Below are 13,382 nucleotides of genomic sequence, written 5' to 3' on the forward strand. Positions count from 1 at the left end.
GATGCTAATGTTTTTTTTTTCTTTTGAGGAATTGTGGATTAACTCTGGGATTTATATTGTGAGATACAAAGTTTAAAAAATGTATTCAAATACTTTTACCACAGAAAAAAACATGGCAATATTACATCTGCAAAGGGTTACATCTTTAATATCACAAAAAATGTTGTAATTTTACCTCTGAAAAAGTGTAATTTAACAACTTTTCTGTTGTAATGTCGCTTTTTCAGTCAAAATTGTGGTAAAATTGCATCTTAAAAGAGTTAATATTCATCCTTCAAAGATTTCATTTTCCAAATTTACACAATTTTTTACTGTGTGGTTCTTCCAATCAGTTTGATTGAAAAAATGCCATTTTTCCCAAAAAAAATTCACTATACATATGTTTCATGTTACGATAACAATATTTGGTAGCAACAAATTGCTTTTTTGTCTGTAATTTTGTTAAACAACAGATTCTCTACGATTTCACTAATCGACTTTTTTTGGTCACTCAAAATGGGAATATTAATGTATATGTAATTCAGTACCCTGAGAAGGGATTTCTTGATCGATTTAGAGTGTTCGGCAAAGTTTTAGGTTATGATTAGGATTTCTCGAAAAAAATAGGTACACGGAAAAAGATCCGTTTATTTAATTTAACTTATTACCACTGAAAGTTTAATTTCCAAAACATATTTTTTTGGAATTCCAACATTTTTAACATGTTTTAGGAGACATTTTCTGAGCAATAGTGGTGCAAAAGATGTTAATTTTTGAAATCGGTATTTTTTATTAATTTATTTTTTTGTATTTTTTTAATCCGGCTGAAACTTTTTAGGTGCCATAGGTATGCCCAAAGAAGCTATTTTGCATGATTAGTTTTTCCATTTAATTTTCGATACAAATTTGGCAGCTTTCCTTACAAAAACGATTTTTGAAAATTCAAAAATCTGTATCTTGAAGGAATTTTTTGATCGATTCGATTTCTTGGGCAAAGTTGTAGGTATGGACTGTATACTTAAAAAAATATTCACGGTAAAAAAATGGGTGATTTTTAATTTCACTTTTTGTCACTAAACATTATTTGCAAAAGAAAACACTAATATGTTTTAGGGGACATCCAATGTCAACTTTTTTTGTGAATTTGAATTGAATGTTGAAAGTCAATATTTTCCGATCGTTTCGAAAATAATATTTTCATTTTTTTTTGTTAAGGGGTAACATACATGTAGAAAATCACAAAATTTCATATAACAGAAAATTCACTAAGTTTACTAAAAAGACTCACTCCTGAAAATTTCACGAAGATATTTCATGACTGAACTGAGTAAGAGACGATTTATGTTCACAGTTTTGCCATGCACAAAACGAACTGTCAAACTTTCTGAACGTTTTTCTCTAAACAAGGAGTTGATTTACGGGTGCCACGATATCTCGAAAAAAGATGGACCAAATTTGCTGAAATTTGGGGTGAAGACTCCCAAGACATGTACCGTTTTCATGACGAAGCCCGATTTTGATTTTTTGCTTTTTTAAAAAATACAAAAATCAAAAAATTGATGTTTTTATATAAAAAACATAAAAATATTTTTAACTCTTTTTTTATTTTTTTTTTTTTTGAAAATCGGCCATCATGCACACAGGACCGGTTTAATGAGTCTTCACCAAAATATTGAGCCGATTTGGTCAAAGCAGTGTTGAGATAGTTTTTTGAATCTGCTAACTTAAAAGCTATATCTCGGCAATGATACATCCAAATGTTTTCATATTTATTTTGTTAATAGATGAAATTGTACATTTAAATGCCCTGCAAAAAGATTATAAAAAAAGTTTGAATGTGTGCTCACACCAACCTCGGTTATCTTTGACGAATTACATGTATTTAACCCCTTAAATCAACATTTCAAAAAGGCCAAACATTCAATATTATGCAATTTTTTTTACATGTATTTTTCCATTAATTAAATTTAATTCAATTTAAAAAAATGTTTCACTGGTATACTAGCTCTGTGTGTCACTTTCTTTTCCTGACATTCACAAACAACGAAAAAGCCTAACTCCTTTTCTACCAAATATGATAGAATCGAATAGAAACACTTTTCAAACTCCTTTTCAAAATTATGCAACTTTTTACATAAACTATATTTTTTTTAGAAAAAAAAAAATAATGATGGAAAGCCAAAAAAACTTTATTTATTTCTCATATTATATTATTCTAGGGTAACTTTTCAAAAAGACGTATACTTTCTCTAAAACGAACAAGGTTGCGTTTGTTTATTGTTAGCTTAGTATTCCCACAGACAACAGACGTTTGGGCTCGATTCTTCCCTTGTGTAAATCATTGCTACAGTTTTTTTAGTTGTGGCAATCCGTTTGTGGCGCTGCAGTCGCTTTGTCCTGACACATTGCCCGCTGTCAAAATATCGCTTTCCGCCAACTGTCATTTTCCATTTTGTTTGTTTTCAACGTTTGTAATCGTTTGTTCTGGATGAAAAGTTGATTTCGGCCGATTTCAACAAAATCTCTCGCGCTTGCAGCTGCTTGACAAATGTGAGGCAACCAAAGTGGCCAAAACTTGGTTCCTGAACCGATTTTAGCCCCGACGGATTGCCGATTGGAGTACGGCGTCGTTATTTGTGTTCCTTGTCAGCATGATTCGCAAAATGACCTCTATGACGGGGCTACGCTTCTTGAACCTGGTGCCACTCATGGAAGAGGACGGGAAGGGGAAGGTGTGGGGGTGTTTGAGGATCGCTTGCACTGGAAATCCGATGGGGGAAACTGACGCGCTGAAGAGAACATTCAAGATTTAGGCCTTAGGTATGGCGATCAGGGTTCGCCGGAAGTGGCGGCACTAGAAGGTGGGGTGGGTTTTGAGGGCGTTGAAGAGGTTGGTGTCTTGGAGGTGAGGGTTGAAGTGATCGTGGTAGTTGGTTTGTCGGTTCCGGAGATAATCTTCGGAATGCGGTCGTTTGGGTCAAAATAATCTTCGGAATGCGGTCGTTTGGGTCAAAATAATCTTCGGAATGCGGTCGTTTGGGTCAAAACGTTTACGGGGTTGGCCGTGATAATAGCTCTTGCTGACGGCGCCGATTGCTTCCAGACTTTATCGGAACCAGTTCCGGATTGTCCAAGAAACGCTTGCCCATCCTCCCGATTTTCACCGGGTCTCCTCCTCCTTTTCGCTCTCCTCTGTTGGTTTTGTTTATAAACACAACCAGCAAGAATTTGACAGCCTCAAGCGCGGCCTTGTTTGCTGTGTTTATAAAAGCATCAAACTAGACTATTTTTTAATATCGATAATTACATGAAAAAAAACATATATGTGCTCGTAAATCGTGTTAATTAACAATTAAAGTAGATTTACTATAGCATAAAAACATAATCTTTACCTGTTTACATTTTTTTCGAAAAATTGAAATAATATATTTTTAAAATATTTCTAGGTGATGCATTTTCAAACACACCTTCTAAGAAAACCATCATGGCTGCTTTAGAGAGTGGCAATAGGCTAACAGATGGCGCTAGTAGATAAGCTGGATGCGGCTGCCATGTTTTTACACACGATTTTCAAATTATTTTGTTCTAGCCGCTACGTCTGTTGTCTGTGGTATTCCTTTGTACTCATTCTAGGATATTGAGTTGTTATTCTTACATCAATTTTGTTTATCTTTACAAGTTAACAGATGAAGCCATTTATTACTTGACATGATCGTGTATCGCAAAACATACACAGCAAAAAAAAATAGTAATCCAGCTGCGTGTTTTAGGACTGGTTATATAATTAATTTTGCATTTTTTTATGAAATTCTATGTAATCTTACACTATTAAATATGTTGCCCATCAGTATGTGTAACCTACTTGACCGAAACGTCAATCTCACAAATGCATTTATCCATTTTATTCTTCATCGATCTGATAGCCGAGCGGACTAAGGCGCCAGTCCTTACTGTATGGTGCTGGGTTTGAATCCCGTCGAATGCAACTTTTTTTCTGTGTTTACAAAAATTGTACATTTAGTGTGTAATATTAAGCGTATTTTTTACGAAGGTGATGTGCTTGCTTTTGCTTGCAATCTTACCATCGGATTGTTTGCTGTATTAATTGTTGTAAATTCAGTTATTGGTCGAAACGCGACTAAACTTGGTAAGAAAAATTGAACTTTTCAAAACTAGACAAAATCACAGCAAAAAAGAAAAAGCCTTCAAATTTTGAAACGATTGCTAAAACTTATTTTATTTTTTTATGTTATATTAATATTTTCGAAGATCTAAAATGATTGCATAAACTAAAAATATTGAAAACTGTTATTTCTTCGTGCAGCAGAATTTAACGTCATCCACCAAAGAGACTTAATTTCAAACATTAACGTGATTTTTCTTTGTTTCCAGCACCTAACATCCCTCTAGCAGTTGTCAACCCTCAAAAGAAACCCATTTTTTTCACCCCTGCTTTTCATCAGCATCCTATTATTAGTCCTAAGGGACGGCTTACCCCCCACTCCACCCCTCACTCTCGGTATCGAACTTGACCTCGCCAAATGCAGTCAATGTTGTTGTTGATTCATTCGTGCCCCTTTTTTTCGCCCCTCGCTAAACATTTCCCGCAAAATGTAACCTGTTGTAGCCCGTTCGGCATGCCTCCGGCGAGGGGTCGTCGATGTATAATGCAAGGGTGCGACCCCCCCTCTCGGAACCACCTCACGTAAATTACCTCCCTGTCACAGGGTTCGCCCAGGGGGTTTCGATTTTCGCAAATTGCTTTTGCGGAAGCGGAGGTGGGCCTATTGTGATGACCTTCTCGAAAAAGAAGGGAATTTCACAGGAGGGAAACCTTTCACATGCTGTTGGCAATGGATACAATTTGATGCTATTTTATGATGAAATTCTTAAAGACTAATATTTACAGAGATTCCTAGAGTAAACCTTTTAATTTCAAATTTGTCCATCTTTAAATTTAAGGGATAAAATTTATTTTAACAATCTTAAGACTAAAGAACTGAAAACATAACCTCAAAAACTGCACACTCCAGTGTTCCGAAACGATCAAACTTGGCTCAAACATCCTGCCGTGATTGCTCAAACAAGACCGTGTCTTCCAGTGAACAGCTTGGCACAGTGTTGGCGCTTCTTTCCGCTAAACACCCGGGGCTTTTCTCAACTCCTGGATGTCAGCTTTGCCCAGCAGGAAGTGGCACGTACCCGGGCGTTCCACGACCAGCAACTTAACCAGAACCCGGAGTGTTTCCCAAAGTTTTACCAAAAGCCGAGAGAGAGAGAGAGAACGAGCGAGTTTGCCCAAGTTTGCGTACCAAGATGGTCCCGGCGACCAAAGACCAACTTCCAAATCTCTGACATCCGATGGACGGGACGGGACTTTTCTCTTCCCGGCTTGTTTTGCGACACACGTGTGTTTGTACGGGGGCGAAACTTTTCTAATATGTGTGTGCCACTGAGTAGTACCGAGCCGTGATTACTTGGGCCGATGAAGTTGCTCTTGGCAGGGTTGCCAGTTAGAATATATTTTCTAATATTACCATTTTTAATTGAACTAAACTAATTCAAATTTTATTTAATTAAACCCTTCACAATTTCTATAAAAAATAAATGAAAGCAGCTTTAGAAACACTGCTAAAAAAAACTAGCAGCCCTGGTTACAAACATTGCAGTCAGTTCTTCTGGCACGCAACTTCGTTCTTTGATGTTGAACTTTTGCTTGCAAAAGGCAGGATTAGGTCAGAAGCTTAGCAAACTTTGACCCAAATTGTTGTGGCAGTCTTTGAGGAAATTATGAAAAAACTTTTACTTTTTTTCTGGTCACTGAGCCTTTTTGATGAAAGTCATCCAATTATTTGAATATTTTATTTGACAGGTCTCTGAAAACGATGGAGTTTTTTTTTTTAATAGTCAAAGTAAACACTATTAAAACATGTACCAATTTATTATTTATTATAGTTTTTTTTTATCGCAAAGTTCAATAGACATGAATACAGATATGCCATTGCCAAAAATTTGCAAAATTTTCCATAAAAATATGTTTTTTCACTGTTTTCCTCTTTTTCGACCAGTGGTCTGATAATTCAAATTTTTACTGGATTATTTCAGAACCATCAACCTCAAGTAGCCCAATGTTACAGGATCATTTCAATTGCACTCAAAATTGTATATAAATTTTACTCAATTGATTGATCGTACTCGTATTTTGACAGTTGAAGTTTCTTATAAGACTGATTAAAATGGGTATATTTCCCCTATAATTACATGAAAATTTGTACAAAATACGTATTTTTCCAGTATTTTTAAAATGCAATGCATCTAAAATGAAAACTCAAAATTATTGTTATTGCATTATGGGTATTACATGATCGGGATTTTTCCATACATTTCGAAAGTAATAACGTTTTTTGAAAAAACTTGAAAAAAATACTCAATATTTCAGTTTTTACAATATGGGTACAAAATGATCGGAATTTTTCATACATTTCGAAAATAATAAAACAAATTTTTGAAAATACAAAAAAAATCATAAAACTATGTACTTTGAAAAAATACTCAGAATTTCAGTTTTAACAATATGAATAAAAAATGATCGGAATTTTTGATACATTTCAAAAAAATAAAACAATTTCTGAAAATTACAACCTGTTTTCGCAAAATTAATTAAAATTTCATTTTTTTACATTATGTGTGTCAAATGATCGGGATTTTTCTTATACATATGTCGAAAGTGATAAAATAAATTTATTAAAATACAAATTACGTACATTAAAAAACTCACCATTTCAATTGACGAAATTTTGAGTATTTTTTTCGAAAAAAACGTAGTTTTTTGAAAATTTTGAGCATTCAAAAAAATGTGTTATTATATTCAAGATAAATGCAAAAATCCCGATCATTTGAGACCCATATTGTAAAATACTGAAATTTTGAGTATTTTCAAAAATGCGTTGTTTTGTGAAATTTATAAGTTAATTCAAAAAAATGTAACGATTTTCGAAATCTATAAAAAAAAATCCCGATAATTAGATACCCTGTTTTAAAATCTGAAATTTGGAGTACTTTTTTAAAAATACGCAGTTTTATGAAAATAATCAATCATTAAAAAAATATGACTTTCAAAATGTATGAAAAATCCCGAAACCCATATTGCAAAACCAATGATCTTGAAATTTTTTTCGAGAAAAAATTACATTTTATAATTACAGGAAAAATACGTATTTTTTGTGAAAATTTTATGAAATTATAGTTGCAATGGATAGCTGATATCATACCGATTCTGAAACTCTGATTTTTTTTAAGTTTTAGCGATTTTTCATAGATTTATAGCCAAAATCCTATAAGCTCTGTGCTTCAGTTATGCACACCTCGGTTTTACATTCCCCATATGCGATGCTAAACCGAAAAATTATGAAAATGCAAATTTTACTGAAATACTTTTTGATTGCAAACTTTATTTTTCACAAAAAAATCAAGTTAGAAATTGTGTTGTTTAAAAGGTTTTAATAAACAAAACACTAAATTTATAAAAAAAAAAATTGGTCTGAGATAAATTGCGTTTTTCGGAATGTTGTGAAAACATGGTAAAAACTACTAAAACATACTAAAAACAAGATAATGTTAGTGACAAAAAGTAATCTTAAAAATAAGCAAATAAAAATCCGCTTGCAATTTTCGGTGTAAGCCCTACCCATACCTACAACTTTTACGAAGACATCGATGAATAAAATATTTCAGAAGATACCGATTTTCAAACCAAATTTTAACATACCAAAAACACTCAGAAAAAATTGAGCGAAATAAAAAAATAAACAAATTTTATAGAATTTCGCAATTCGACTTTACATTGTATTTTTTTATTTCTATGAATCTTTGCCCATTCTTTTATAACAGAACGCAAAAAAAAATAAGCTCATCGAAAAACACAAAAATAGTTCTGCCATTATACGTTACTCAATTGTAAAAAAAAAGAAGTTTGTCATTTAAAGGGAAATATAATGTTCTTTACGAATCTACATTAACCCAGCAGGATCATTTTTTTCTTTTTAAACAAAATTTTTCGTGATTTTTTCTAACCTTCCAAGGTTATTTTTTTAAATATTTCAATGTTCTACAAAGTTGTAGAACAGACAATTACAAAAATTTTGATTTATGAACATAAGGGGTTTGTTTGTAAACATCGCGAGTTATCACAATTTTACGAAAAAATGTTTTGAAAAAAGTTACTTTTTGCGTTTCGCTTTGTTTCGTCGAACTTGTTTGTCGCGACGACCAACTTTTCAAATCTTTTTTTTTTTTTTTTGTAAAATCACGATAACTGTGATTTTCTGCTCTAAAACTTTGTATAACATTGTTACACTCTAAAAAATGACCCAGCAAAGTTAGAAAAAAACACGAAATTTCAAAATGATAATTTTTGTTCTAAATGAAAAAATGACCCTTCTGAGTTAATGTAGATTCAAAAATTACATTAAATTTCTCTTTAAATGACATGTTCCAATTTTTCTACAGTTTATTTACGAAAAGTGGCAGAGTTTTTAAAACTTTTTTTTATTTTTTTTTTCGATAAAAATAAAGTTTTTTCGGATTTTCAGTACGCTATTAAATTGGGTGTCCTATTTTACATAAAAGTCCATAAAAGATATCAAAAAACGGACCTCGGATTCGTGATCAGTAACAAAAGTTACCCCTTAGGACAAAGTTTCACGCAAATTGAAGAGGGGTCGGGGCAAATGCTGTGTGAGTTGATGGAGAATTACCCATGAAACAAGTTTAGGTGTTGTCCTTTTCAACACTTTTTTGAAGATTCAAAACAGGTTTATAACTGGTTTGTTGGTGATTCTTTTTATCTAGAGGTTAGATGAATCAACAAAAACATATTTATTCTCAATATTGACTTATGGAACTTAAAGGTAATTTAAAACTAAAAGACAATAAAAGGAAATTTATTTTAAAAGCAAAACATAAAAATGCTGATTCATGCTCTGAATCCTTAAGATAACAGCTTTCCGGAAATTTATAGCCCACACTCCTTATGTTAGCTCGATACACTGCACAGCCTCAGCACGGCAAGTCAGTTTAAACAAATTTTCCGAAACTCTTAAATCGTTTGCATTTTCTTTTCCCTTACTAAAGACAGGAACGGTGGGGAAGGTGGGCTGGCAGCTATGCACATATTTTCTTTCAATTTCCCACCTCCCAACTGGAACCGGGCTCTTGCAGCACCACCACGACAGGGCCAATGAGGGGCGATGGGTTCCCTTTTGCTTGGGCAAAGAAAAATTATGTGCACACCAAGCTTAACGAGCCGTTTAAATGATGTGCCACCAACGCAACCCGGAAAAGTTGTCCTCCTTCTGCGTGAGCCAGCATCAAGCATCCATCCCAGTCTGTGGAACTCTTATGCTATGGTTTAAGGACTGTCTGGCTGCTCTGTTTAACCCTTTTATCTTATTTTCAAAACAATAACATGTTTTTTGACCTAGATATCAAAATTTCTTAAAATCTAAACCAATAAACTCCGGCTCTAAAAATTGAATCCAAGTGAAATGATAATATTTTAAAGATCTTTATCTTTGAAATACATAGAAAGTTCTTGAACAATTGAAGAACAGCAGATTATTTACTCATCTCAAATACTAACAATTAAAGCCGAAAAAAGCAGGATGATTCAGGGTTAAAAAAGCGAGCAATGCAAGAATCTTTGGCATGACATCTTTCTTTTCTTTACCCAGAAATGCACCTTGTCCTTGCTCAGTATGCCTCCCTACTCCCTTGGAGAATGTAAATCAGCAAAACTGGGACATTTCTAGCATTTTCCTCGTCGAGGAAACCAGCCGAGTCAGCAACCTGGAATGGGGTTGGGTTTGTGTCACCCCAGCTCCGTGGAGCAGAAGATGAAACGAAGAGCAGAAGCATTTGCTACAGACAAACATCCCTCTTTTTCGAGATGCACTTGTGCAGATGCAGGGGAAAAAAAGTGTAATATCATTTCTTGATGAAAGGGATCGGTTGAGTGCAGTGTGCTCGATCTGAGCTGGATTGCAGCATTAAAAATCATCAAAGATGGGTCGCAGGGGTTGCAGATTAAATGTGTTGAAAGACTCTATTTAAATGTAAAAAGTCAAAAAACGTATTTGTATTTGAAACAGTATTGTATTGTGAAATTTAGAATTGTACAATTACAAGATCGTTTGTAGTTTGTAGAACGTCAGTTGAACTGCTCAAGGTTCTATTTATTCATGCAATCTATTTGGTTTTTATTCCACTCTCAATAGGTCAATGTTAGATTTGTTAAGCTTGTAGCAAGATCAAAGAATCTTTTTGCAAACAGATCTGATGGTTCAAACGGAACGCTAACCGTTTGACACCCTGTTTGAAGTTGCAGGCTCAATACTAGAAGGCTGTTTTGATAAATCATTTTGTATATACATAATTCATATTATTTGGTAATATTGAAATCTAAGGCGTGATTTAAAAAAAACCTGAATATAAGTTGTGAATATATCATTAATCCAATCAATGGTTTACAAGATATCATCGATAGAACAATTGGGTTGAAATTGGAAAAACTTACAAATGAAGCAAATTGTAGAGTATAATTAAATAATTAACCTCAACATCACATTAACTCAAAAAATGGCGCAGTTTATCAAAATTTGGAACAAGTACTTTTAAATTTTGAATTCAATTTATTTCCTTTAGCTCAAAAGGTGGTAAAATCTCTTCTCCAGATACTTATTTTTGAATGTTTTTATGGCACTTTCAATGGACGGTTCCCAAACTTGTATGAAGACTGAATACAATGTAAAGGCGATCTAAGCATATCAAGAGTTTTGCATAAAACAATACCTAAACACGGTGCTCAAAATATCGTGAAAAAAATGCGTTCCGAGATTTAAGGAGCAAAAAATAAAAACATTCACTGATATAGTTTTCGAAATACAGTAATTTTAAAATGTTATTTTCGATTTTTTGCAAGAATTTTTTTTAAATCATTACAATTTTAGCACTTTAAAGAATATGCATTTCGAGATAACGACGAATTTTGCTTAATATGACTGTCAAGTATTTCTGATGAAAAAGAAAAAGTCGGAAATAACATTTTAAAATGGTTATAGCTCAGAATCTACACCAGCAAACCTTCTGAAATTTGGTCCAGATATACTCAACAGTCATCAGAAGCAAATGGCATAATTATCACAAATAGCATATTCTTTAAAATGTCGAAATTGTTAAGCAGTTATTGATTTCATCAGAAAAATTGGAAATAACATTTTAAAATGGCTGTTACTCAGGATCTACTTCAGCAAACTTTCTGAAACTTGGCCCATAGATGCTTGTCAGTCATATGAAGAAAAATTCATCATTATGTCAAAATCTATATTCCTTAAAGTGCAGAAATTGTATTGATTTTAAAGATTTCCTTATTGAAAATCGGACGTAACATCTTAAAAGGGCCGTATCTCGAAAACTACACCAATGAATATTTTTTATTTTTTGCACAGAGGAGCGCTTTGGTGTAAGGAATCGATAGATTCCAAAATCTCGGAATGCATTTTTTTTTCGTAATAAGGCCGTTGCAAAATTTTTTTGAACTTTATTTCCCTCGACTCTGGTCGAGGGGGTTTGGGGTCATAGTCATGGTTTCAACATTTGAATGAAAAAAGTGTTTAAAAATGCATTATACACCTGTCCAGTTGTTCTGCAATCATTAATTTTCAAAATATCCAAGCATTGAAGAGATTTTTTTTCGCCGAAAAAAAAACTTTTTTCGATGCTGTACATTGGAGTTTCACAAACATTGAAAATATTTTTGATCAATCCCAGACATGCTAAATATAATTTTAAACGCAGGAAAATGCATTTATAATTATTTTCTTTTGCCCCCTGATTTTTCGAACTGATTTTGAAGTCTGGGCCATATAAACATTGAAAAATATTTGCAACGGCCTAACGGTATTTTGAGCTGAAAACTCTACAACTTGAAATCGATAAAACTTTTTATTTAAATAATGTTAAGTAATTGCTGTTTTCAAATTATTATTTCCAAAAGTTATTTTCAAAATGTTGATTGACAATACTTAGTTTTTTTTTTTTCAAAATCTCAATTTTGCAAAAAAAATATCTCTCCTATACGATACTTTGTACCTCCCTAAACTCTAGTAAAAGATTCCATTTTTGATCCCCAAAACATCTTCAAAAATATAAAAATACTTATATTTGGAATTCATCTTTAAAAAATCATCAAAATAATACGTTTGTCTCGTGCACAGTTTGATTGTGAAGATTTTTCTAAAATAATGATACTAACCAGATACTGTCATTTATCATGAAAATATACTTTTAAAAAAACTCCTGCTATTCTAGCAATTCACGAGCCACTACAAACGTCCAAAGGGTCATTCTCATGCAAGATTTGCTGAATTTTCCGGGACAAAAATTCAAAAAAATAAATCCGGGCAAAAAATTGGTTTAAGCGGTTAAAACTTCGAAAAACTGGTAAAAATCATCACATTTCAAACAAAATCTTTTTCAAAAAACTTTTTTTTTACCCGACGGTATATTGAAATTTTAAGTGAAATCTGTGTAAAAGAATATTAATAAGTTCGAAAAAATTGTTTCAAAATGACTATAATCGTGTAATGTAAACCGCCTAAATGATGAAAAAATCCAAATGATCTGTGGGGACCGATTCGGGACTCGTGAATAAAAACGAACCGTCTCGTTCGAGGTTAGAAAACAGTGTGTTTTATTCATGTGGTTTTTCTCTCTTCGCGGGTGTGAGTGTATGCGTGTGCTATTTAACGGGGGGTGCATCAATGCGATTGATTGCACCACCACATAGTCCCCCCCAGTTACACCAGAAATCTTACTCTATGCCCAGATGGTGTAACTACAGTTTTTCCGTCTCTTCTGGGATGTTCGTCAATGGCTGGGTCGCAGGTGTAGGCCGGTTTGACGCGATCGATGGAAATTCGTTGTGTTTTCCCGTTAATTTCGACGTCCATGTGCTTCTTGTCACGAGCAACCACCTTGAACGGTCCCTCGTAAGGCTGCACCAACGGTCTCTTCACTGCATCAATTCTCACGAAGACGTGAGAGCACTTCTCGAGCCGGCGGTTGACGAAAACAGCTGGCTTGGCGTGGTGATCTGGATCAACCGGTTTCAGCTTACCCATCGCATTCCGGAGCTGCTTAGCGAACTCCGTCCGGTCTTCGTTGTTGGTTTGCTGCTCAAGAAACTCGCCAGGCAATCGTAGAGTTTGTCCGTAAACCAACTCCGCCGCAGAGCATCCAAAGTCCTCTCGGAGCGCGGCCCGCAAACCAAGCATGATCAACGGGAGCTTGTCGCACCAGTGCTTGGAGTCCACCGCCATTATGGACGATTTCAGATGCCGGTGGAA

The 13,382-nt window shown here is 34.0% G+C and overlaps 1 protein-coding gene across 5 annotated transcripts in view; it reads left to right on the top strand.

Moving 5' to 3' along the window:
- LOC6045170 (furin-like protease 1) overlaps positions 1 to 13,382 on the top strand; it is a 454,649-nt gene that overhangs the window by 262,421 nt on the left and 178,846 nt on the right. The window lies entirely within an intron of this gene.

This window comes from Culex quinquefasciatus, chromosome 3, assembly GCF_015732765.1.
Source record: "Culex quinquefasciatus strain JHB chromosome 3, VPISU_Cqui_1.0_pri_paternal, whole genome shotgun sequence".
Taxonomy (NCBI): domain Eukaryota; kingdom Metazoa; phylum Arthropoda; class Insecta; order Diptera; family Culicidae; genus Culex; species Culex quinquefasciatus.